The following is a 27,574-nucleotide window of genomic DNA, read 5'->3' on the forward strand; positions in this document are numbered from 1 at the left end:
CAACTTTCCACAAGCACCGCAAGTGGAGGCTTCTCTCAGCTACAGGTATGTGAGAGGGACCCTGAGTTTGTGGCCTCAAGTGGAATGGACACCGAGATGCTCTGACTCGAAGTAAGGCCAGATATCCCTGCAGTGAATTGAATGCAGGCTCGTCTTGCATCTCCCAAGACGAAGGGATGTCTGAATCCCCTGTTGGGATGACAGAGAAAGACCGAGTTTTCCGCCTCATCACGACCGGAGGCCTCACATCCTTTGAAAACTCGAGAGGTCCGCGGAGATCAATGCTTCCAAAGGAGACGATGCCTGACTCCTCTTGAAAATGGATAGGAGTCCCACGATCCCTGTGGCACGTGCAAAGGGAGCCTGGGTCTCCCGCCTCACATGGAAACGCGTCCCAATTGCCCTGCCAAGACTCGAGGAGAATCCCGAGGTGTCCCTCGCACCTAGGCAGGAGTCCTGACGTCGCTGAACAAACACGTGTCTGGAAGGGCCCTCCCCGTCGTAACTCGAGAATATACCCCAGGTTCCGGCCGCAACTCGAGAAAAACCATGAGACTTCCCCCTCGCCGCGAGATGAGGCCCGATTCCCCTGCAATGCGTGCAGAGCAATTCCGTGTTCCACATCAAACGTGAAAGGAGCCTTGATTTCCTTGATGGCACTCCTGAGAAAACCCAAGATCACTGTCTCAAGTCTAGAGGGATCCTGAGGTCACTGGACCAACATGAAAGGGCTCCGTGGACCTCAAATCAACTCGAGATGAGAGCTTAGTCCCTGGCTTCGACTCAAGAGGAATACCAACTTTCCACAAGCACCTCAAGAGGAGGCTTCTCCCAACTACAGGTATGTGAGAGGGACCCTGAGTTTGTGGCCTCAAGTGGATGGACACCGAGATGCTCTGACTCGAAGTAAGGCAGGATATCCCTGCAGTGAATTGAATGAAGGCTCGTCTTGCATCTCCCAAGACGAAGGGATGTCTGAATCCCCTGTGGACACGACAGAGAAAGACCTAGTCCTCCGCCTCATCGCGACCGGAGGTCTCACATCCTTTGAAAACTCGAGAGGTCGACAGAGATCAATGCTTCCAAAGGAGACAATGCCTGACTCCTCTTGAAAATGGATAGGAAACCCAGGATCACTGTGGCACGTGGAAAGGGACCCTGGGTCTCCCGCCTCACGTGGAGACGCGTCCCAATTGCCATGCCAAGACTCGAGGAGAATCCCGAGGTGTCCCTCGCACCTAGGCAGGAGTCCTGACGTCGCTGAACAAACACGTGTCTGGAAGGGCCCTCCCCGTCTTAACTCGAGAATATACCCCAGGGCACGGCCGAATTCGAATAAAACCATGAGAATTCCCCCTCGCCGCGACCTGAGGCCCGATTCCCCTGCACTGCATGCAGAGCAATTCCGTGTTCCACATCAAACGTGAAAGGAGCCTTGATTTCCTTGATGGCACTCCAGAGAAAACCCAAGATCATTGTCTCAAGTCTAGAGGGATCCTGAGGTCACTGGAGCAACATGAAAGGGCTCCGTGGATCCCAAATCAACTCGAGATGAGAGCTTAGTCCCTGGCTTCGACTCAAGAGGAATACCAACTTTCCACAAGCACCTCAAGAGGAGGCTTCTCTCAGCTACAGGTATGTGAGAGGGACCCTGAATTTGTGGCCTCAAGTGTAATGGACACTGAGATGCTCTGACTGGAAGTAAGGCCGGATATCCCTGCAGTGAATTGAATGCAGGCTCGTCTTGCATCTCCCAAGACGAAGGGATGTCTGAATCCCCTGTGGACACCACAGAGAAAGTCCTAGTTCTCCGCCTCATCGCGACCGGAGGTCTTACATCCTTTGAAAACTCGAGAGGTCCGCGGAGATCAATGCTTCCAAAGATGACGATGCCTGACTCCTCTTGAAAATGGATAGCAGTCCCAGGATCCCTGTGGCACGTGGAAAGGGTCCCTGGGTCTCCTGCCTCACGTGGAGACGCGTCCCAATTGCCATGCCAAGACTCGAGGAGAATCCCGAGGTGTCCCTCGCACCTAGGCAGGAGTCCTGACGTCGCTGAACAAACACGTGTCTGGAAGGGCCCTCCCCGTCGTAACTCGAGAATATATCCCAGGGCCCGGCCGAATACGAATAAAACCATGAGACTTCCCCCTCGCCGCGAGATGAGGCCCGATTCCCCTGCACTGCGTGCAGAGCAATTCCGTGTTCCACATCAAACGTGAAAGGAGCCTTGATTTCCTTGATGGCACTCTAGAGAAAACCCAAGATCACTGTCTCAAGTCTAGAGGGATCCTGAGGTCACTGGAGCAACAGGAAAGGGCTCCGTGGATCCCAAATCAACTCGAAATGAGAGCTTAGTCCCTGGCTTCGACTCAAGAGGAATACCAACTTTTCACAAGCACCTCAAGAGGAGGCTTCTGCAGCTACAGGTATGTGAGAGGGCCCCTGAATTTGTGACCTCAATTGTAATGGACACCGAGATGCTCTGACTCGAAGTAAGGCCGGATATCCCTGCAGTGAATTGAATGCAGCCTCGTCTTGCATCTCCCAAGACGAAGGGATGTCTGAATCCCCTGTGGAGACGACAGAGAACGACCTAGTCCTCAGCCTCATCCCGACCGGAGGCCTCACATCCTTTGAAAACTCGAGAGGCCTGCGGAGATCAATGCTTCCAAAGGAGACAATGCCTGACTCCTCTTGAAAATGGATAGGAGTCCCAGGATCCCTGTGGCACGTGGAAAGGGACCCTGGGTCTCCCGCCTTACGTGGAGATGCGTCCCAATTGCCATGCCAAGACTCGAGGAGAATCCAGAGGTGTCCCTCACACCTAGGCAGGAGTCCTGACGTTGCTGAACAAACACGTGTCTGGAAGGGCCCTCCCCGTCGTAACTCGAGAATATACCCCAGGTTCCGGCCGCAACTCGAGAAAAACCATGAGACTTCCCCCTCCGCGAGATGAGGCCCAATTACCCTGAACTGCGTGCAGAGCAATTCCGTGTTAAACATCTAACATGATAGTAGCCTTGATTTCCTTGATGCCACTCCAGAGAAAACCCAAGATCGCTGTCTCAAGTCTAGAGGGATCCTGAGGTCACTGGAGCAACACGAAATTTCTCCGTGGACCCCAAATCAACTCGAGATGAGAGCTTAGTCCCTGGCTTCGACTCAAGAGGAATATCAAGTTTTCACAAGCACCTGAAGAGGAGGCTTCTCTCAGCTACATGTATGTGAGAGGGACCCTGAGTTTGTGGCCTCAAGTGGATGGACAACGAGATGCTCTGACTCGAAGTAAGGCCGGATATCCCTGCAGTGAATTGAATGCAGGCTCGTCTTGCATCTCCCAAGACGAAGGGATGTCTGAATCCCCTGTGGAGACCACAGAGAAAGACCTAGTCCTCCGCCTCATCACGACCGGAGGCCTCACATCTTTGAAAACTCGTGAGGTCCGCGGACATCAATGCTTCCACAGGAGACGATGCCTGACACTTCTTGAAAATGGATAGGAGTCCCAGGATCCCTGTGGCACGTGGAAAGGGACCCTGAGTCTCCGGCCTCACGTGGAGACGCGTCCCAATTGTCATGCCAAGACTCGAGGAGAATCCCGAGGTGTCCCTCGCACCTAGGCAGGAGTTCTGATGTCGCTGAATAAACACGTGTCTGGAAGGGCCCTCCCCGTCGTAACTCGAGAATATACCCCAGGTTCCGGCCGCAACTCGAGAAAAAGCATGAGACTTCCTCCTCGCCGCGAGATGAGGCCCGATTCCCCTGTAAGGCATGCAGAGCAATTCCGTGTTCCACATGAAACGTGAAAGGAGCCTTGATTTCCTTGATGGCACTCCAGAGAAAACCCAAGATCACTCTCTCAAGTCTAGAGGGATCCTGAGGTCACTGTGGCAACAAGAAAGGGCTCCGTGGACCCCAAATCAACTCGAGATGAGAGCTTAGTCCCTGGCTTCGACTCAAGAGGAATACCAACTTTAGACAAGCACCTCAAGAGGAGGCTTCTCACAGCTACAGGTATATGAGAGGGACCCTGAATTTGTGCACTCAAGTGGAATTGACACCGAGATGCTCTGACTCGAAGTATGGCCGCATATCCCTGCAGTGAATTGAATGCAGGCGCGTCTTGCATCTCCCAAGACGAAGGGATATCTGAATCCCCTGTGGAGACCACAGAGAAAGACCTAGTTCTCCGCCTCATCGCGACCGGAGGCCTCACATCCTTTGAAAACTCGAGAGGTCCGGGGAGATCAATGCTTCCAAAGGAGACGATGCCTGACTCCTCTTGAAAATGGATAGGAGTCCCAGGATCCCTGTGGCCCGTGCAAAGCGACCCTGGGTCTCCCGCCTCACGAGGAGACGCGTCCCAATTGCCATGCCAAGACTCGAGGAGAATCCCGAGGTGTCCCTCGCACCTAGGCAGGAGTTCTGATGTCGCTGAACAAACACGTGTCTGGAAGGGCCCTCCCCGTCGTAACTCGAGAATATACCCCAGGTTCCGGCCGCAACTCGAGAAAAACCATGAGACTTCACCCTCGCCGCGAGATGAGGCCCGATTCCCCTGCACTGCGTGCAGAGCAATTCCGTGTTCCACATCAAACGTGAAAGGAGCCTTGATTTCCTTGATGGCACTCCAGAGAAAACCCAAGATCACTGTCTCAAGTCTAGAGGGATCCTGAGGTCACTGGAGCAACAAAAAAGGGCTCCGTGCACCCCAAATCAACTCGAGATGAGAGCTTAGTCCCTGGCTTCGACTCAAGAGGAACACCAACTTTCCACAAGCATCGCAAGAGGAGGCTTCTCTCAGCTACAGGTATGTGAGAGGGACCCTGAGTTTGTGGCCTCAAGTTGAATGGACACCGAGATGCTCTGACTCGAAGTAAGGCCAGATATCCCTGCAGTGAATTGAATGCAGGCTCGTCTTGCATCTCCCAAGACGAAGGGATGTCTGAATCCCCTGTGGAGACCACAGAGAAAGACCTAATTCTCCGCCTCATCGCGACCGGAGGCCTCACATCCTTTGAAAACTCGAGAGGTCCGCGGAGATGAATGCTTCCAAAGATGACGATGCCTGACTCCTCTTGAAAATGGATAGGAGTCCCAGGATCCCTGTGGCACGTGGAAAGGGACCCTGGGTCTCCCGACTCACGTGGAGACGCGTCCCAATTGCCATGCCAAGACTCGAGGAGAATCCCGAGGTGTCCCTCGCACCTAGGCAGGAGTCCTGATGTCGCTGAACAAACACGTGTTGGAAGGGCCCTCCCCGTCGTAACTCGAGAATATACCCCAGGGCCCGGCCGAATTCGAATAAAACCATGAGACTTCACCCTCGCCGCGAGATGAGGCCCGATTCCCCTGCACTACGTGCAGAGCAATTCCGTGTTCCACATCAAACGTGAAAGGAGCCTTGATTTCCTTGATGGCACTCTAGAGAAAACCCAACATCACTGTCTCAAGTCTAGAGGGATCCTGAGGTCACTGGAGCAACACGAAATTTCTCCGTGGACCCCAAATCAACTGGAGATGAGAGCTTAGTCCCTGGCTTCCACTCAAGAGGAATATCAAGTTTTCACAAGCACCTGAAGAGGAGGCTTCTCACAGCTACAGGTATGTGAGAGGGACCCTGAGTTTGTGGCCTCAAGTGGATGGACAACGAGATGCTCTCACTCGAAATAAGGCCGGATATCCCTGCAGTGAATTGAATGCAGGCTCGTCTTGCATCTCCGAAGACGAAGGGATGTCTGAATCCCCTGTGGAGACCACAGAGAAAGACCTAGTCCTCCGCCTCATCGCGACCGGAGGCCTCACATCTTTGAAAACTCGAGAGGTCCAAGGAGATCAATGCTTCCAAAGAAGACGATGCCTGACTCCTCTTGAAAATGGATAGGAGTCCCACGATCCCTGTGGCACGTGCAAAGGGACCCTGGGTCTCCCGCCTCACATGAAAACGCGTCCCAATTGCGATGCCAAGACTCGAGGAGAATCCCGAGGTGTCCCTCGCACCTAGGCAGGAGTCCTGACGTCGCTGAAGAAACACGTGTCTGGAAGGGCCCTCCCCGTCGTAACTCGAGAATATACCCCAGGTTCCGGCCGCAACTCGAGAAAAACCATGAGACTTCCCCCTCGCCGCGAGATGAGGCCCGATTCCCCTGCAATGCGTGCAGAGCAATTCCGTGTTCCACATCAAACGTGAAAGGAGCCTTGATTTCCTTGATGGCACTCCAGAGAAAACCCAAGATCACTGTCTCAAGTCTAGAGGGATCCTGAGGTCACTGGACCAACATGAAAGGGCTCCGTGGACCTCAAATCAACTCGAGATGAGAGCTTAGTCCCTGGCTTCGACTCAAGAGGAACACCAACTTTCCAAAAGCACCGCAAGAGGAGGCTTCTCTCAGCTACAGGTATGTGAGAGGGACCCTGAGTTTGTGGCCTCAAGTTGAATGGACACCGAGATGCTCTGACTCGAAGTAAGGCCAGATATCCCTGCAGTGAATTGAATGCAGGCTCGTCTTGCATCTCCCAAGACGAAGGGATGTCTGAATCCCCTGTGGAGACCACAGAGAAAGACCTAATTCTCCGCCTCATCGCGACCGGAGGCCTCACATCCTTTGAAAACTCGAGAGGTCCGCGGAGATGAATGCTTCCAAAGATGACGATGCCTGACTCCTCTTGAAAATGGATAGGAGTCCCAGGATCCCTGTGGCACGTGGAAAGGGACCCTGGGTCTCCCGACTCACGTGCAGACGCGTCCCAATTGCCATGCCAAGACTCGAGGAGAATCCCGAGGTGTCCCTCGCACCTAGGCAGGAGTCCTGACGTCGCTGAACAAACACGTGTTGGAAGGGCCCTCCCCGTCGTAACTCGAGAATATATCCCAGGGCCCGGCCGAATTCAAATAAAACCATGAGACTTCCCCCTCGCCGAGAGATGAGGCCCGATTCCCCTGCACTGCGTGCAGAGCAATTCCGTGTTCCACATCAAACGTGAAAGGAGCCTTGATTTCCTTGATATCACTCCAGAGAAAACCCAAGATCACTGTCTCAAGTCTAGAGGGATCCTGAGGTCACGGGAGCAACACGAAATTTCTCCGTGGACCCCAAATCAACTCGAGATGAGAGCTTAGTCCCTGGCTTCCACTCAAGAGGAATATCAAGTTTTCACAAGCACCTGAAGAGGAGGCTTCTCACAGCTACAGGTATGTGAGAGGGACCCTGAGTTTGTGGCCTCAAGTGGATGGACAACGAGATGCTCTGACTCGAAGTAAGGCCGGATATCCCTGCAGTGAATTGAATGCAGGCTCGTCTTGCATCTCCAAAGACGAAGGGATGTCTGAATCCCCTGTGGAGACCACAGAGAAAGACCTAGTCCTCCGCCTCATTGCGACCGGAGGCTTCACATCCTTGGAAAACTCGTGAGGTCCGCGGAGATCAATGCTTCCACAGGAGACGATGCCTGACTCCTCTTGAAAATGGATAGGAGTCCCAGGATCCCTGTGGCACGTGGAAAATGACCCTGGGTCTCCCGCCTCACGTGGAGACAAGTCCCAATTGCGATGCCAAGACTCGAGGAGAATCCCGAGGTGTCCCTCGCACCTAGGCAGGAGTCCTGACGTCGCTGAACAAACACGTGGCTGGAAGGACTCTCCCCGTCGTAACTCGAGAATATACCCAGGTTCCGGCCGCAACTCGAGAAAAAACATGAGACTTCCCCCTCGCCGCGAGATGAGGCCCGATTCCCCTCCACTGCGTGCAGAGCCATTCCGTGTTCCACATCAAACGTGAATGGAGCCTTGATTTCCTTGATATCACTCCAGAGAAAACCCAAGATCACTGTCTCAAGTCTAGAGGGATCCTGAGGTCACTGGAGCAACATGAAAGGGCTCCGTGGACCCCAAATCAACTCGAGATGAGAGCTTAGTCCCTGGCTTCGACTCAAGTGGAATACCAACTTTCCACAAGCACCGCAAGTGGAGGCTTCTCTCAGCTACAGGTATGTGAGAGGGACCCTGAGTTTGTGGCCTCAAGTGGAATGGACACCGAGATGCTCTGACTCGAAGTAAGGCCAGATATCCCTGCAGTGAATTGAATGCAGGCTCGTCTTGCATCTCCCAAGACGAAGGGATGTCTGAATCCCCTGTTGGGATGACAGAGAAAGACCGAGTTTTCCGCCTCATCACGACCGGAGGCCTCACATCCTTTGAAAACTCGAGAGGTCCGCGGAGATCAATGCTTCCAAAGGAGACGATGCCTGACTCCTCTTGAAAATGGATAGGAGTCCCACGATCCCTGTGGCACGTGCAAAGGGACCCTGGGTCTCCCGCCTCACATGGAAACGCGTCCCAATTGCCCTGCCAAGACTCGAGGAGAATCCCGAGGTGTCCCTCGCACCTAGGCAGGAGTCCTGACGTCGCTGAACAAACACGTGTCTGGAAGGGCCCTCCCCGTCGTAACTCGAGAATATACCCCAGGTTCCGGCCGCAACTCGAGAAAAACCATGAGACTTCCCCCTCGCCGCGAGATGAGGCCCGATTCCCCTGCAATGCGTGCAGAGCAATTCCGTGTTCCACATCAAACGTGAAAGGAGCCTTGATTTTCTTGATGGCACTCCTAAGAAAACCCAAGATCACTGTCTCAAGTCTAGAGGGATCCTGAGGTCACTGGACCAACATGAAAGGGCTCCGTGGACCTCAAATCAACTCGAGATGAGAGCTTAGTCCCTGGCTTCGACTCAAGAGGAATACCAACTTTCCACAAGCACCTCAAGAGGAGGCTTCTCCCAACTACAGGTATGTGAGAGGGACCCTGAGTTTGTGGCCTCAAGTGGATGGACACCGAGATGCTCTGACTCGAAGTAAGGCAGGATATCCCTGCAGTGAATTGAATGAAGGCTCGTCTTGCATCTCCCAAGACGAAGGGATGTCTGAATCCCCTGTGGAGACCACAGAGAAAGACCTAGTCCTCCGCCTCATCGCGACCGGAGGTCTCACATCCTTTGAAAACTCGAGAGGTCGACAGAGATCAATGCTTCCAAAGGAGACAATGCCTGACTCCTCTTGAAAATGGATAGGAGACCCAGGATCACTGTGGCACGTGGAAAGGGACCCTGGGTCTCCCGCCTCACGTGGAGACGCGTCCCAATTGCATGCCAAGACTCGAGGAGAATCCCGAGGTGTCCCTCGCACCTAGGCAGGAGTCCTGACGTCGCTGAACAAACACGTGTCTGGAAGGGCCCTCCCCGTCTTAACTCGAGAATATACCCCAGGGCACGGCCGAATTCGAATAAAACCATGAGAATTCCCCCTCGCCGCGACCTGAGGCCCGATTCCCCTGCACTGCATGCAGAGCAATTCCGTGTTCCACATCAAACGTGAAAGGAGCCTTGATTTCCTTGATGGCACTCCAGAGAAAACCCAAGATCACTGTCTCAAGTCTAGAGGGATCCTGAGGTCACTGGAGCAACATGAAAGGGCTCCGTGGATCCCAAATCAACTCGAGATGAGAGCTTAGTCCCTGGCTTCGACTCAAGAGGAATACCAACTTTCCACAAGCACCTCAAGAGGAGGCTTCTCTCAGCTACAGGTATGTGAGAGGGACCCTGAATTTGTGGCCTCAAGTGTAATGGACACTGAGATGCTCTGACTGGAAGTAAGGCCGGATATCCCTGCAGTGAATTGAATGCAGGCTCGTCTTGCATCTCCCAAGACGAAGGGATGTCTGAATCCCCTGTGGACACCACAGAGAAAGTCCTAGTTCTCCGCCTCATCGCGACCGGAGGTCTTACATCCTTTGAAAACTCGAGAGGTCCGCGGAGATCAATGCTTCCAAAGATGACGATGCCTGACTCCTCTTGAAAATGGATAGCAGTCCCAGGATCCCTGTGGCACGTGGAAAGGGACCCTGGGTCTCCTGCCTCACGTTGAGACGCGTCCCAATTGCCATGCCAAGACTCGAGGGGAATCCCGAGGTGTCCCTCGCACCTAGGCAGGAGTCCTGACGTCGCTGAACAAACACGTGTCTGGAAGGGCCCTCCCCGTCGTAACTCGAGAATATATCCCAGGGCCCGGCCGAATACGAATAAAACCATGAGACTTCCCCCTCGCCGCGAGATGAGGCCCGATTCCCCTGCACTGCGTGCAGAGCAATTCCGTGTTCCACATCAAACGTGAAAGGACCCTTGATTTCCTTGATGGCACTCTAGAGAAAACCCAAGATCACTGTCTCAAGTCTAGAGGGATCCTGAGGTCACTGGAGCAACAGGAAAGGGCTCCGTGGATCCCAAATCAACTCGAAATGAGAGCTTAGTCCCTGGCTTCGACTCAAGAGGAATACCAACTTTTCACAAGCCCCTCAAGAGGAGGCTTCTGCAGCTACAGGTATGTGAGAGGGCCCCTGAATTTGTGACCTCAATTGAAATGGACACCGAGATGCTCTGACTCGAAGTAAGGCCGGATATCCCTGCAGTGAATTGAATGCAGGCTCGTCTTGCATCTCCCAAGACGAAGGGATGTCTGAATCCCCTGTGGAGACGACAGAGAACGACCTAGTCCTCAGCCTCATCGCGACCGGAGGCCTCACATCCTTTGAAAACTCGAGAGGCCTGCGGAGATCAATGCTTCCAAAGGAGACAATGCCTGACTCCTCTTGAAAATGGATAGGAGTCCCAGGATCCCTGTGGCACGTGGAAAGGGACCCTGGGTCTCCCGCCTCACGTGGAGATGCGTCCCAATTGCCATGCCAAGACTCGAGGAGAATCCAGAGGTGTCCCTCACACCTAGGCAGGAGTCCTGACGTTGCTGAACAAACACGTGTCTGGAAGGGCCCTCCCCGTCGTAACTCGAGAATATACCCCAGGTTCCGGCCCCAACGCGAGAAAAACCATGAGACTTCCCCCTCCGCGAGATGAGGCCCAATTACCCTGAACTGCGTGCAGAGCAATTCCGTGTTAAACATCTAACATGATAGTAGCCTTGATTTCCTTGATGCCACTCCAGAGAAAACCCAAGATCGCTGTCTCAAGTCTAGAGGGATCCTGAGGTCACTGGAGCAACACGAAATTTCTCCGTGGACCCCAAATCAACTCGAGATGAGAGCTTAGTCCCTGGCTTCGACTCAAGAGGAATATCAAGTTTTCACAAGCACCTGAAGAGGAGGCTTCTCTCAGCTACATGTATGTGAGAGGGACCCTGAGTTTGTGGCCTCAAGTGGATGGACAACGAGATGCTCTGACTCGAAGTAAGGCCGGATATCCCTGCAGTGAATTGAATGCAGGCTCGTCTTGCATCTCCCAAGACGAAGGGATGTCTGAATCCCCTGTGGAGACCACAGAGAAAGACCTAGTCCTCCGCCTCATCACGACCGGAGGCCTCACATCTTTGAAAACTCGTGAGGTCCGCGGAGATCAATGCTTCCACAGGAGACGATGCCTGACACTTCTTGAAAATGGATAGGAGTCCCAGGATCCCTGTGGCACGTGGAAAGGGACCCTGAGTCTCCGGCCTCACGTGGAGACGCGTCCCAATTGTCATGCCAAGACTCGAGGAGAATCCCGAGGTGTCCCTCGCACCTAGGCAGGAGTTCTGATGTCGCTGAACAAACACGTGTCTGGAAGGGCCCTCCCCGTCGTAACTCGAGAATATACCCCAGGTTCCGGCCGCAACTCGAGAAAAACCATGAGACTTCTGAAAGGGCCCTCCCCGTCGTAACTCGAGAATATACCCCAGGTTCCGGCCGCAACTCGAGAAAAACCATGAGACTTCTGAAAGGGCCCTCCCCGTCGTAACTCGAGAATATACCCCAGGTTCCTGCCGCAACTCGAGAAAAACCATGAGACTTCCCTCTCGACGTGAGATGAGGCTCGATTCCCCTGAACTGAATGCCGAGCACTTCCGTGTTCCACATCAAACGTGAAAGGAGCCTTGATTTCCTTGATGGCAATCCAGAGAAAACCCAAGATCACTGTCTCACGTCTAGAGGGATCCTGAGGTCATTGGAGCAAAACGAAAGTGATCCGTGGACCCCAAATCAACTCGAGATGAGAGCTTAGTCCCTGGCTTAGACTCAAGAGGAATACCAACTTTCCACAAGCACCTCAAGAGGAGGCTTCTCTCAGCTACAGGTATGTGAGAGGGACCCTCAGCTTGTGGCCTCAAGTGGAATGGACACCGAGATGCTCTGACTCGAAGTAAGGCCGGATATCCCTGCAGTGAATTGAATGCAGGCTCGTCTTGCATCTCCCAAGACGAAGGGATGTCTGAATCCCCTGTGCAGACCACAGAGAAAGAGCTAGTTCTCCGCCTCATCGCCACCGGAGGCCTCACATCCTTTGAAAACTCGAGAGGTCCGCGGAGATCAATGCTTCCAAAAGAGACGATGCCTGACTCCTCTTGAAAATGGATAGGAGTCCCAGGATCCCTGTGGCACGTGGAAAGGGACACTGGGTTTCCCGCCTCACGTGGAGACGCGTCCCAATTGCCATGCCAAGACTCGAGGAGAATACCGAGGTGTCCCTCTTACCTAGGCAGGAGTCCTGATGTCTCTGAATAAACACGTGTCTGGAAGGGCCCTCCCCGTCGTAACTCGAGAATATACCCCAGGTTCCGGCCGCAACTCGAGAAAAACCATGAGACTTCCCCCTCGCCGCGAGATGAGGCCCGAATCCCCTGCTCTGCATGCAGAGCAATACTATGTTCCACATCAAAGGTGAAAGGAGCCTTGATTTCCTTGATGGCACTCCAGAGAAAACCCAAGATCACTGTCTCAAGTCTAGAGGGATCCTGAGGTCACTGTAGCAACACAAAAGGGCTCCGTGGTGCCCAAATCAACTCGAGATGAGAGCTTATTCCCTGGCTTCGACTCAAGAGGAATACCAACTTTCCACAAGCACCTCAAGAGGAGGCTTTTCTCAGCTACAGGTATGTGAGAGGGACCCTGAGTTTGTGGCCTCAAGTGGAATGGACACCGAGATGCGCTGACTCGAAATAAGGCCGGATATCCCTGCAGTGAATTGAAAGCAGGCTCGTCTTGCATCTCCCAAGATGAAGGGATGTCTGAATCCCCTGTGGAGACCACAGAGAAAGACCTAGTTCCCGCCTCATCGCGACCGGAGGCCTCACATCCTTTGAAAACTCGAGAGGTCCGCGGAGATCAATGCTTCCAAAGGAGACGATGCCTGACTCCTCTTGAAAATGGATAGGAGTCCCAGGATCCCTGTGGCACGTGGAAAGGGACCCTGGGTCTCCCGCCTCACGTGGAGACACCTCCCAATTGCCATGTTAAGACTCGAGGAGAATCCCGAGGTGTCCCTCGCACCTAGGCAGGAGTCCTGACGTCGCTGAACAAACATGTGTCTGGAAGGGCCCTCCCCTACCTAACTCGAGAATATACCCCAGGTTTCGGCCGCAACTCGAGAAAAACTATGAGACTACCCCTCGCCGCGAGATGAGTCCCGATTCCCCTCCACTGCGTGCAGAGCAATTCCGTGTTCCACATCAAACGTGAAAGGAGCCTTGATTTCCTTGATGGCACTCCAGAGAAAACCCAAGATCACTGTCTCAAGTCTAGAGGGATCCTGAGATCACTGAAGCAACACGAAAGGGCTCCGTGGACCCCAAATCAACTCGAGATGAGAGCTTAGTCCCTGGCTTCGACTCAAGAGGAATAACAACTTTCCACAAGCACCTCAAGAGGAGGCTTCTCCCAGCTACAGGTATGTGAGAGGGACCCTGAGTTTGTGGCCTCAAGTGGAATGGACACCGAGATGCTCTGACTCGAAGTAAGGCCGGATATCCCTGCAGTGAATTGAATGCAGGCTCGTCTTGCATCTCCCAAGACGAAGGGATGTCTGAATCCCCTGTGGAGGCCACAGAGAAAGACCTAGTCCTCCTCCTCATTGCGACCGGCGGCCTGGCATCCTTTGAAAATTCGAGAGGTCCACGGAGATCAATGCTTCCAAAGGAGACGATGCCTGACTCCCCTTGAAAATGGATAGGAGTCCCAGGATCCCTGTGGCACGTGGAAAGGGACCCTTTGTCTCCCGCCTCACGTGGAGACGCGTCCCAATTGCCATGCCAAGACTAGAGGAGAATCCCGAGGTGTCCCTCGCCCCTAGGCAGGAGTCCTGACGTCGCTGAACAAACACGGGTCTGGAAGGGCCCTCCCCGTCGTAACTCGAGAATATACCCAGGATCCGTCCGCAACTCGAGAAAAAGCATGAGACTTCCCCCTCGCCGCGAGATGAGGCCCGAATCCACTGCACTGCGTGCAGAGCATTTCCGTATTCCACATCAAACGTGAAAGGAGCCTTGATTTCCTTGATGGCACTCCAGAGAAAACCCAAGATCACTGTCTCAAGTCTAGAGGGATCATGAGGTCACTATAGCAATTCAAACGGGCTCCGTGGAGCCCAAATCAACTCGAGATGAGACTTAGCCCCTGGCTTCGACTCAAGAGGAATACCAACTTTCCACAAGCACCTCAAGAGGAGGCTTCTCTCAGCTACAGGTATGTGAGAGGGACCCTGAGTTTGTGGCCTCAAGTGGAATGCACACCGAGATGCTCTGACTCGAAGTAAGGCCGGATATCCCTGCAGTGAATTGAATGCAGGCTCGTCTTGTATCTCCCAAGACGAAGGGATGTCTGCATCCCCTGTGGAGACCACAGAGAAAGACCTAGTTCTCCGCCTCATCGCGACCGGAGGCCTCACATCCTTTGAAAACTCGAGAGGTCCGCGGAGATCAATGCTTCCAAAGGAGACGATGCCTGACTCCTCTTGAAAATGGATAGGATTCCCAGGATCCCTGTGGCACGTGGAAAGGGACCCTGGGTCGCCCACCTCACGTGGAGACGCGTCCCAATTGCCATGCCAAGACTCGAGGAGAATCCCGAGGTGTCCCTCGCACCTAGGCAGGAGTCCTGACGTCGCTGAACATACACGTGTCTGGAAGGGACCTCCCCGTCGTAACTCGAGAATATACCCCAGGTTCCGGCCGCAACTAGAGAAAAAGCATGAGACTTCCCCCTCGCCGTGAGATGAGGCGCGATTTCCCTGCACTGCGTGCACAGCAATTCCGTGTTCCACCTCAAACGTGAAAGGAGCCTTGATTTCCTTGATGGCACTCCAGAGAAAACCCAAGATCACTGTCTCAAGTCTAGAGGGATCCTGAGGTCACTGGAGGAACAGGAAAGGGCTCCGTGGACCCCAAATCAACACGAGATGAGAGCTTAGTCCCTGGCTTCGAATCAAGAGGAATACCAACTTTCCACAAGCACCCCAAGAGGAGGATTCTCTCAGCTACAAGTATGTGAGAGGGACCCTGGGTTTGTGGCCTCAAGTCGAATGGACACCGAGATGCTCTGACTCGAAGTAAGACCAGATATCCCTGCAGTGAATTTAATGCAGGCTCGTCTTCCATCTCCCAAGACAATGGGATGTCTGAATCCACTGTGGAGACACAGAGAAAGACCTAGTTCTCCGCCTCATCGCGATCGGAGGCCTCACATCCTTTGAAAACTCGAGAGGTCCGCGGAGATCAATGCTTCCAAAGAGACGATGCCTGACTCCTCTTGAAAATGGATAGGAGTCGCAGGATCCCTGTGGCATGTGGAAAGGGACCCTGGGTCTCCCGCCTCATGTGGAGAGGCGTCCCAATTGCCATGACAAGACTTTAGGAGAATCCGAAGTTGTCCCTCGCACCTATCACGTGTCTGGAAGTGCCCTCCATTTCGTAACTCGAGAATATACCCCAGGTTCCGGCCGCAACTCGAGAAAAACCATGAGACTTCCCCCTCGCCGCGAGATGAGGCCCGATTCCCCTGCACTGCTTGCAGAGCAATTCCGTGTTCCACATCAAACATGAAAGGAGCCTTGATTTCCTTGATGGCACTCCAGAGAAAACCCAAGATCACTTTCTCAAGTCTAGAGGGATCCTGAGGTCACTGTAGCAACACGAAAGGGCTCCGTGGACCCCAAATCAACTCGAGATGAGAGCTTAGTCCCTGGCTTCGACTCAAGAGGAATACCAACTTTCCAAAAGCACCTCAAAAGGAGGCTTCTCTCAGCTACAGGTATGTGAGAGGGACCTTGAGTTTGTGGCCTCAAGTGGAATGGACACCGAGTTGCTCTGACTCGAAATAAGGCCGGATATCCCTGCAGTGAATTGAATGCAGGCTCGTCTTGCACCTGCAAAGATGAAGGGGTATCTGAATCCCCTGTGGTGACAACAGAGAAAGACCTAGTACTCTGACTCATCGCGACCGGAGGCCTCACATCCTTTGAAAACTCAAGAGGTCCGCGGAGATCAATGCTTCCAAAAGAGACGATTCCTGAGTCCTCTTGAAAATGGATACGAGTCCCAGAATCCCTGTGGTACATGGAAAGGGACCCTGGGTAACCAGCCTCACGGGGAGACGCGTCCCAATTGCCATGCCAAGACTCGAGGAGAATCCCGAGGTGTCCCTCGCACCTGGGCAGGAGTCCTGAGGTCGCTGAACAAACACGTGTCTGGAAGGGCCCTCCCCGTCGTAACTCAAGAATATACCCCAGGTTCCGGCCGCAACTCGAGAAAAACCATGAGACTTCCCCCTCGCCGCGAGATGAGGCCCGATTCCCCTGCACTGCGTGCAGAGCAATTCCATGTTCCACATCAAACAAGAAAGGAGCCTTAATTTCCTTGATGGCACTCCAGAGAAAAGCCAAAATCACTGTCTCAAGTCTAGAGGGATCCTGAGTTCACTGTAGCAACACGAAAGGGCTCCGTGGACCCCAAATCAACTCGAGATGAGAGCTTAGTCCCTGGCTTCGACTCAAGAGTAATACCAACTTTCCACAAGCACCTCAAGAGGAGGCTTCTCTCAGCTAGACGTATGTGAGAGGGACCCTGAGTTTGTGGCCTCAAGTGGAATGGACACTGAGATGCTCTGACTCGAAGTAAGGCCGGATATCCCTGCAGTGAATTGAATGCAGGCTCGTCTTGCATCTCCCAAGACGAAGGGATTTCTGAATCCCCTGTGGAGACCACAGAGAAAGACCTAGTTCTCCGTCTCATCGCGACCGGAGGCCTCACATCCTTTGAAAACTCGAGAGGTCCGCGGAGATCAATGCTTCCAAAGGAGACGATGCCTGACTCCTCTTGAAAATGGATAGGAGTCCCAGGATCCCTGTGACACGTGGAAAGGGACCCTGGGTCTCTAGCCTCACGTGGAGACGCGTCCCAATTACCATGCCAAGACTCGAGGATAATCCCGAGATGTCCCTCGCACCTAGGCAGAAGTCCTGAGGTCGCTGAACAAACACGTGTCTGGAAGGGCCCTCCCCGTCGTAACTCGAGAATATACCCCAGGTTCCGGCCTCAACTCGAGAAAAACCATGAGACTTCCCCCTCGCCGCGAGATGAGGCCCGATTCCCCTGCACTGTGTGCAGAGCAATTCCGTGATAGACATCAAACGTGAAAGGAGCCTTGATTTCCTTGATGTCACTCCAGAGAAAAAGCAAGATCACTGTCTCAAGTCTAGAGGGATCCTGAGGTCACTGGAGCGACAAGAAAGGGCTCCGTGGACCCTAAATAAACTCGAGATGAGAGCTTAGTCCCTGGCTTCGACTCAAGAGGAATACCAACTTTCCACAAGCATCTCAAGAGGAGGCTTCTCTCAGCTACAGGTATGTGAGAGGGACCCTGAGTTTGTGGCCTCAACTGAAAAGGACACCGAAATGCTCTGACTCGAAGTAAGGCCAGATATCCCTGCAGTGAATTGAATGCAGGCTCGTCTTGCATCTCCCAAGACAAATGGATGTCTGAATCCCCTGTGGAGACCACAGAGAAAGACCTAGTTCTCCGCCTCATCGTGACCGGAGGCCTGACATCCTTTGAAAACTCGAGAGGTCCGCGGAGATCAATGCTTCCAAAGGAGACGATGCCTGACTCCTCTTGAAAATGGATAGGAGTCCCAGGATCCCTGTGGCACGTGGAAGGGACCCTGGGTCTCCAGCCTCACGGGGAGACGCGTCCCAATTGCCATGCCAAGACTCGAGGAGAATCCAGAGTAGTCCCTCGCACCTAGGCAGAAGTCCTGACGTCGCTGAAAAAACACGCGTCCTGAAGGGCCCTCCTCATCGTAACTCGAGAATATACCCCAGGTTCCGGTCGCAACTCGAGAGAAACCATGAGACTTCCCCCTCGCCGCGAGATGAGGCCCGATTCCCATGCACTGCGTGCAGAGCAATTCCGTGTTCCACATCAAACATGAAAGGAGCCTTGATTTCCTTGACGGCACTCCAGAGGAAACCTAAGATCACTGTCTCAAGTCTAGAGCGATCCTGAGGTCACTGTACCAAAACGAAAGGGCCCTGTGGACCCCAAATCAACTCGAGATGAGAGCTTAGCCCCGGGCTTCCACTCAAGAGGAATACCAACTTTCCACAAGCACCTCAAGAGGAGGCTTCTCTCAGCTACAGGTATGTGAGAGGGACCCTGAATTTGTGGCCTCAAGTGGAATGGACACCGAGATGCTCTGACTCGAAGTAAGGCCGGATATCCATGCAGTGAATTGAATGCAGGCTCGTCTTCCATCTCTCAAGACGAAGGGATGTCTGAATCCCTTGTGGAGACCACAGAGAAATACCTAGTTCTCCACCTCATGGCGACCGGAGGCCTCACAAACTTTGAAAATTCGAGAGGTCCGCGGAGATCAATGCTTCCAAAGGAGACGAGGCCTGACTACTCTTGAAAATGGATAGGAGGCCCAGGATCCCTGTGGCACGTGGAAAGGGAACCTGGGTCTCCGGCCTCACGTGGAGTCACGTGCTAACTGCCATGCCAAGACTCGAGGAGAATCCCGCGGTGTCCCTCGCACCTAGGCAGGAGTCCTAACGTCGAAGAACACACACGTGTCTGGGAGGGCCCTCCCCGTCGTAACTCGAGAATATACCCAGGATCCGTCCGCAACTCGAGAAAAAGCATGAGACTTCCCCCTCGCCGCGAGATGAGGCCCGAATCCACTGCACTGCGTGCAGAGCATTTCCGTATTCCACATCAAACGTGAAAGGAGCCTTGATTTCCTTGATGGCACTCCAGAGAAAACCCAAGATCACTTTCTCAAGTCTAGAGGGATCCTGAAGTAACTGTAGCAACACGAAAGGGCTCCGTGGACCCCAAATCAACTCGAGATGATATCTTAGTCCCTGGCTTCGACTCAAGAGGAATACCAACTTTCCAAAAGCACCTCAAAAGGAGGCTTCTCTCAGCTACAGGTATGTGAGAGGGACCTTGAGTTTGTGGCCTCAAGTGGAATGGACACCGAGTTGCTCTGACTCGAAATAAGGCCGGATATCCCTGCAGTGAATTGAATGGAGGCTCGTCTTGCACCTGCAAAGATGAAGGGATATCTGAATCCCCTGTGGTGACAACAGAGAAAGACCTAGTTCTCTGCCTCATCACGACCGGAGGCCTCACATCCTTTGAAAACTCATGAGGTCCGCGGAGATCAATGCTTCCAAAAGAGACGATTCCTGAGTCCTCTTGAAAATGGATACGAGTCCCAGAATAACTGTGGTACATGGAAAGGGACGCTGGGTAACCAGCCTCACGGGGAGACGCGTCCCAATTGCCATGCCAAGACTCGAGGAGAATCCCGAGGTGTCCCTCGCACCTGGGCAGGAGTCCTGAGGTCGCTGAACAAACACGTGTCTGGAAGGGCCCTCCCCGTGGTAACTCAAGAATATACCCGAGGTTCCGGCCGCAACTCGAGAAAAACCATGAGACTTCCCCCTCGCCGCGAGATCAGGCCCGATTCCCATGCACTGCGTGCAGAGCAATTCCGTGTTCCACATCAAACATGAAAGGAGCCTTGATTTCCTTGATGGCACTCCAGAGGAAACCCAAGATCACTGTCTCAAGTCTAGAGCGATCCTGAGGTCACTGTAGCAAAACGAAAGGGCCCTGTGGACCCCAAATCAACTCGAGATGAGAGCTTAGCCCCGGGCTTCCACTCAAGAGGAATACCAACTTTCCACAAGCACCTCAAGAGGAGGCTTCTCTCAGCTACAGGTATGTGAGAGGGACCCTGAATTTGTGGCCTCAAGTGGAATAGACACCGAGATGCTCTGACTCGAAGTAAGGCCGGATATCCCTGCAGTGAATTGAATGCAGGCTCGTCTTCCATCTCCCAAGACGAAGGGATGTCTGAATCCCCTGTGGAGACCACAGAGAAATACCTAGTTCTCCACCTCATGGCGACCGGAGGCCTCACAAACTTTGAAAATTCGAGAGGTCCGCGGAGATCAATGCTTCCAAAGGAGACGAGGCCTGACTCCTCTTGAAAATGGATAGGAGGCCCAGGATCCCTGTGGCACGTGGAAAGGGAACCTGGGTCTCCGGCCTCACGTGGAGTCACGTGCTAACTGCCATGCCAAGACTCGAGGAGAATCCCGCGGTGTCCCTCGCACCTAGGCAGGAGTCCTAACGTCGAAGAACACACACGTGTCTGGGAGGGCCCTCCCCGTCGTAACTCGAGAATATACCCCAGGTTCCGGCCGCAACTCGAGAAAAACCATGAGACTTCCCCCTCGCCGCGAGATGAGGCCCGATTCCCCTGCACTGCGTGCAGAGCAATTCCGTGTTCCACATCAAACGTGAAAGGAGCCTTGATTTCCTTGATGCCACTCCAGGGAAAACCCAAAGTCACTGTCTGAAGTCTAGAGGGATCCTGAGGTCACTGGAGCAACACGAAAGGGCTCCGTGGAACCAAAATCAACTCGAGATGAGAGCTTAGTCCCTGGCTTCGACTCAAGAGGAATACCAAGTTTCCACAAGCACCTCAAGAGGAGGCTTCTCTCAGCTACAGGTATGTGAGAGGGACCCTGAGATTGTGGCCTCAAGTGGAATGGACACCGAGATGCTCTGAATCGAAGTAAGGCCGGATATCCCTGCAGTGAATGGAATGCAGGCTCGTCTTGCATCTCCCAAGACGAAGGGATGTCTGAATCCCCTGTGGAGACCACAGAGAAAGACCTAGTTCACCGCCTCATCGCGACCGGAGGCCTCACATCCTTTGAAAATTCGAGAGGTCCACGGAGATCAATGCTTCCAAAGGAGACGATGCCTGACTCCTCTTGAAGATGGATAGGAGTCCCAGGATCCCTGTGGCACGTGGAAAGGGACCCTGCGTCACCCGCCTCACGTGGAAAGGCGTCCCAATTGCCATGCGAAGACTCGAGGAGAATCCCGAGGTTTCCCTAGCACCTAGGCAGGAGTCCTGATGTCGCTGAACAAACACGTGTCTGGAACGGCCCTCCCCGTCGTAACTGGAGAATCCACCCCAGGTTCTGGCCGCAACTCGAGAAAAACAATGAGACTTCCCCCTCGCCGTGAGATGAAGCCCGATTCCCCTGCACTGAGTGCAGAGCAAGTTCGTGTTCCACATCAAACGTGAAAGGAGCCTTGATTTCCTTCATGGCACTCCAGAGAAAACCCAAGATCACTGTCTCAAATCTAGAGGGATACTGAGGTCACTGTAGCAACACGAAAGGTCTCCGTGGACCCCAAATCAACTCGAGATGAGAGCTTAGTCCCTGGCTTCGACTCAAGAGGAATACCACCTTTCCACAAGCACCTCAAGAGGAGGCTTCTCTCAGCTACAGGTATGTGAGTGGGACCCTGAGTTTGTGGCCTCAAGTGGAATGGACACCGAGATGCCCTGACTCGAAGTAAGGCCGGATATCCCTGCAGTGAATTGAGTGCAGGCTCGTCTTCCATCGCCCAAGACGAAGGGATGTCTGAATCCCCTGTGGAGACCACAGAGAAAATCCTAGTTCTCCTCCTCATCGCGACGGGATGCCTCACATCCTTTGAAAACTCGAGAGGTCCGCGGAGATCAATGCTTCCAAAGGAGACGATGCCTGACTCCTCTTGAAAATGGATAGGAGTCCCAGGATCCCTGTGGCACGTGGAAAGGGACCCTGGGTTTCCCGCCTCACGTGGAGACACGTCCCAATTGCCATGCCAAGACTCGAGGAGAATCCCGGCTGTCCATCCAACCGAGGCAGGAGTCCTGAAGTTGCTGAATAAACACGTGTCTGGAAGGGCCCTCCCCGTCGTAACTCGAGAATATACCCCAGGTTCCGGCCGCAACTCGATAAAAACCATGAGACTTCACCCTCGCCGCGAGATGAGGCCCGATTCCCCTGCACTGCGTGCAGAGCAATTCCGTGTTCCACATCAAACATGAAAGGAGACTTGATTTCCTTGATGGCACTCCAGAGAAAACCCAAGATAACTGTCTCAAGTCCAGAGGGATCCTGAGGTAACTGGAGAAACATGAAAGGGCTCTGTGGACCCCAAATAAACTTGAGATGAGAGCTTAGTCCCTGGCTTCGACTCAAGAGGAATACCAACTTTCCACAAGCACCTCAAGAGGAGGCTTCTCTCAGCTACAGGTATGTGAGAGGGACCCTGAGTTTGTGGCCTCAAGTGGAATGGACACCGGGATGCTCTGACTCGAAGTAAGGCCGGATATCCCTGCAGTGAATTGAATGCAGGCTCTTCTTGCATCTCGCAAGACGAAGGGATGTCTGAATCCCCTGTGGAGACCACAGAGAAAGATGTATTTCTCCGCGTCATCGCGACCGGACGCCTCACATCCTTTGAAAATTCGAGAGGTCCGTGGAGATCAATGCTTCCAAAGGAGACGATGCCTGACTCCTCTTGAAAATGGATAGGAGTCCCAGGATCCCTGTGGAACATGGAAAGGGACCGTGGGTCTCCCTCCTCACGTGGAGACGCGTCCCATTTGCCATGCCAAGACTCGAGGAGAATCCCGAGGTGTCCCTCGCTCCTAGGCAGGAGTCCTGACGTCGCTGAACCAACACGTGTCTGTATGGTCCCTCCCTGTCGTAACTCCAGAATATACCCCAGGTTCCGGCCGCAACTCGAGAAGAACCATGAGACTTCACCCTCGCCGCGAGATGAGGCCCGATTCCCCTGCACTGCGTGCAGAGGAATTCCGTGTTCCACATCAAACGTGAAAGGAGCCTTGATTTCCTTGATGGCACTCCAGAGAAAACCCAAGATAACTGTCTCAAGTCCAGAGGGATCCTGAGGTAACTGGAGCAATATGAAAGGGCTCCGTGGACCCCAAATCAACTTGAGATGAGAGCTTAGTCCCTGGCTTCGACTCAAGAGGAATACCAACTTTCCACAAGCACCTCAAGAGGAGGCTTCTCACAGCTACAGGTATGTGAGAGGGACCCTGAGTTTGTGGCCTCAAGTGGAATGGACACCGGGATGCTCTGACTCGAAGTAAGGCCGGATATCCCTGCAGTGAATTGAATGCAGGCTCTTCTTCCATCTCGCAAGACGAAGGGATGTCTGAATCCCCTGAGGAGACCACAGAGAAAGATATATTTCTCCGCATCATCGCGACCGAACGCCCCACATCCTTTGAAAATTCGAGAGGTCCGCGGAGATCAATGCTTCCAAAGGAGACGATGCCTGACTCCTCTTGAAAATGGATAGGAGTCCCAGGATCCCTGTGGCACATGGAGAGGCACCCTGGGTCTCCCGCCTCACGTGGAGATGCGTCCCAATTGCCATGCCAAGACTCGAGGAGAATCCCGATGTGGCCCTCGCACCTAGGCAGGAGTCCTGACGTCGCTGAACAAACACGTGTCTGGAAGGGCCATCCCCATCGTAACTCTAGAATATACCCCAGGTTATGGCCGCAACTCGAGAAAAATCCTGAAACTTCCCGCTCGCCGTGACATGAGGCCCGATTACCCTGTACTGCGTGCAGAGCAATTCCGTGTTACACATCAAACGTGAAAGGAGCCTTGATTTCCTTGATGGCACTCCAGAGAATACCCAAGATCACTCTCTCAAGTCTAGAGGGATCCTGAGGTCACTGGAGCAACACGAAAGGGCTCCATGGACCTCAAATCAACTCGAGATGAGACCTTAGTCAATGGCTTCGACTCAAGAGGAATACCAACTTTCCACAAGCACCTCAAGAGGAGGCTTCTCTCAGCTACAGGTATGTGAGAGGGACCCTGAGTTTGTGGACTCAAGTGGAATGGAGACCGAGATGCTCTGACTCTAAGTAAGGCTGGATATCCCTGCAGTGAATTGAATGCAGGCTCGTCTTGCATCTCCCAAGACGAAGGGATGTCTGAATCACCTGTGCAGAACACAGGGAAAGACCTAATTCTCCGCCTCATACCGAGCGGAGGCCTCACATCCTTTGAAAACTCGAGAGGTCCGCGGAGATCAAGGCTTCCAAAGGAGACGATGCCTGAATCCTCTTGAAAATGGATAGGAGTCCCAGGATCCCTGTGGCCCGTGGAAAGGGACCCTGGGTCTCCCGCCTCACGTGGAGACGTGACCCAATTGCCATGCCAAGACTCGAGGACAATCCCGAGGTGTCCCTCGCACCTAGGCAGGAGTCCTGACGTCGCTGAACAAACAGGTGTCTGGAAGGGCCCTCCCCGTCGTAACTCGAGAATATACCACAGGGTCCGTCCGCAACTTGAGAAAAACCATGAGATATCCCCCTTGCCGCGAGATGAGACAGGATTCCCCTGCACTGCCTGCAGAGCAATTCCGTGTTCCACATCAAACTTGAAAGGAGCCTTGATTTCCTTGATTGCACTCCAGAGAAAACCCAAGATCACTGTCTCAAGTCTAGAGGGATCCTGAGGTCAGTGGAGCAACACGATAGGGCTCCATGGACCACAAATCAACACGAGATGAGAGCTTAGTCCCTGGCTTCGACTCAAGAGGAATACGAACTTTCCACAAGCACCTCAAGAGGAGGCTTCTCTCAGCTACAGGTATGTGAGAGGGACCCAGAGTTTGTGGCCTCAAGTGGAAGGGACACCGAGATGCTCTGACTCGAAGTAAGGCCTGAGATCCCTGCAGTGAATTGAATGCAGGCTCGTCTTGCATCTCCCAAAACGAAGGGATGTCTGAATCCCCTGTGGAGACCATAGAGAAAGACCTAGTTCTCCGCCTCATCCCGACCGGAGGCCTCACATCCTTTGAAAACTCGAGAGGTCCCCGGAGATCAATGCTTCGAAATTAGACGATGCCTGACTCCTCTTGAAAATGGATAGGAGTCCCAGGATCCCTATGGCTCGTGGAAAGGGACCCTGGGTCTCCCGCCTCACGTGGAAAGGCGTCCCAATTGCCATGCGAAGACTCGAGGAGAATCCCGAGGTTTCCCTAGCACCTAGGCAGGAGTCCTGATGTCGCTGAACAAACACGTGTCTGGAAGGGCCCTCCCCGTCGTAACTGGAGAATCCACCCCAGGTTCTGGCCGCAACTCGAGAAAAACCATGAGACTTCCCCCTCGCCGTGAGATGAAGCCCGATTCCCCTGCACTGAGTGCAGAGCAAGTCCGTGTTCCACATCAAACGTGAAAGGAGCCTTGATTTCCTTCATGGCACTCCAGAGAAAACCCAAGATCACTGTCTCAAATCTAGAGGGATACTGAGGTCACTGTAGCAACACGAAAGGGCTCCGTGGAACCCAAATCAACTCGAGATGAGAGCTTAGTCCCTGGCTTCGACTCAAGAGGAATACCACCTTTCCACAAGCACCTCAAGAGGAGGCTTCTCTCAGCTACAGGTATGTGAGTGGGACCCTGAGTTTGTGGCCTCAAGTGGAATGGACACCGAGATGCCCTGACTCGAAGTAAGGCCGGATATCCCTGCAGTGAATTGAGTGCAGGCTCGTCTTACATCGCCCAAGACGAAGGGATGTCTGAATCCCCTGTGGAGACCACAGAGAAAATCCTAGTTCTCCTCCTCATCGCGACGGGTTGCCTCACATCCTTTGAAAACTCGAGAGGTGCGCGTAAATCAATGCTTCCAAAGGAGACGATGCCTGACTCCTCTTGAAAATGGATAGGAGTCCCAGCATCCCTGTGGCACGGGGAAAGGGACCCTGGGTTTACCGCCTCACGTGGAGACACGTCCCAATTGCCATGCCAAGACTCGAGGAGAATCCCGGCTGTCCATCCAACCTAGGCAGGAGTCCTGAAGTCGCTGAATAAACACGTGTCTAGAAGGGCCCTCCCCGTCGTAACTCGAGAATATACCCCAGGTTCCGGCCGCAATACGAGAAAAACCATGAGACTACCCCTCCCCACGAGATGAGGCCCGATTCTCCTGCACTGCGTGCAGAGCAGTTCCGTGTTCCACATCAAACTTGAAAGGAGCCTTGATTTCCTTGATGGCACTCCAGAGAAAACCCAAGATCACTATCTCAAGTCTAGAGGGATCCTGAGGTCACTGGAGCAACAAGAAAGGGCTCCGTGGACCCCAAATCAACTCGAGATGAGAGCTTAGTCCCTGGCTTCGACTCAAGAGGAATACCAACTTTCCACAAGCACCTCAAGAGAAGGCTTCTCTCAGCTACATGTATGTGAGAGGGACCCTGAGTTTGTGGCCTCAGGTGGAATGGACACCGAGATGCTCTGACTCGAAACAAGTCCGGATATCCCTGCAGTGAATTGAATGCAGGCTCGTCTTGCATCTCCCAAGACGAAGGGATGTCTGAATCCCCTGTGGAGACCACAGAGAAAGACCTAGTTTTCCGCCTCATTGCGAGGGGAGGCCTCACATCCTTTGAAAACTCGAGAGGTCCGCGGAGATCAATGCTTCGAAATTAGACGATGCCTGACTCCTCTTGAAAATGGATAGGAGTACCAGGATCGCTGTAGCACGTGGAAAGGGACCCTGGGTCTCTCGCCTCACGTGGAAAGGCGTCCCAATTGCCATGCGAAGACTCGAGGAGAATCCCGAGGTTTCCCTAGCACCTAGGCAGGAGTCCTGATGTCGCTGAACAAACACGTGTCTGGAAGGGCCCTCCCCGTCGTAACTGGAGAATCCACCCCAGGTTCTGGCCGCAACTCGAGAAAAACCATGAGACTTCCCCCTCGCCGTGAGATGAAGCCCGATTCCCCTGCACTGAGTGCAGAGCAAGTCCGTGTTCCACATCAAACGTGAAAGGAGCCTTGATTTCCTTCATGGCACTCCAGAGAAAACCCAAGATCACTGTCTCAAATCTAGAGGGATACTGAGGTCACTGTAGCAACACGAAAGGGCTCCGTGGAACCCAAATCAACTCGAGATGAGAGCTTAGTCCCTGGCTTCGACTCAAGAGGAATACCACCTTTCCACAAGCACCTCAAGAGGAGGCTTCTCTCAGCTACAGGTATGTGAGTGGGACCCTGAGTTTGTGGCCTCAAGTGGAATGGACACCGAGATGCCCTGACTCGAAGTAAGGCCGGATATCCCTGCAGTGAATTGAGTGCAGGCTCGTCTTGCATCGCCCAAGACGAAGGGATGTCTGAATCCCCTACGGAGACCACAGAGAAAATCCTAGTTCTCCTCCTCATCGCGACGGGTTGCCTCACATCCTTTGAAAACTCGAGAGGTGCGGGGAGATCAATGCTTCCAAAGGAGACGATGCCTGACTCCTCTTGAAAATCGATAGGAGTCCCAGCATCCCTGTGGCACGGGGAAAGGGACCCTGGGTTTCCCACCTCACGTGGAGACACGTCCCAATTGCCATGCAAAGACTCGAGG

This window comes from Dama dama, chromosome 8, assembly GCF_033118175.1.
Source record: "Dama dama isolate Ldn47 chromosome 8, ASM3311817v1, whole genome shotgun sequence".
Classification (NCBI taxonomy): domain Eukaryota; kingdom Metazoa; phylum Chordata; class Mammalia; order Artiodactyla; family Cervidae; genus Dama; species Dama dama.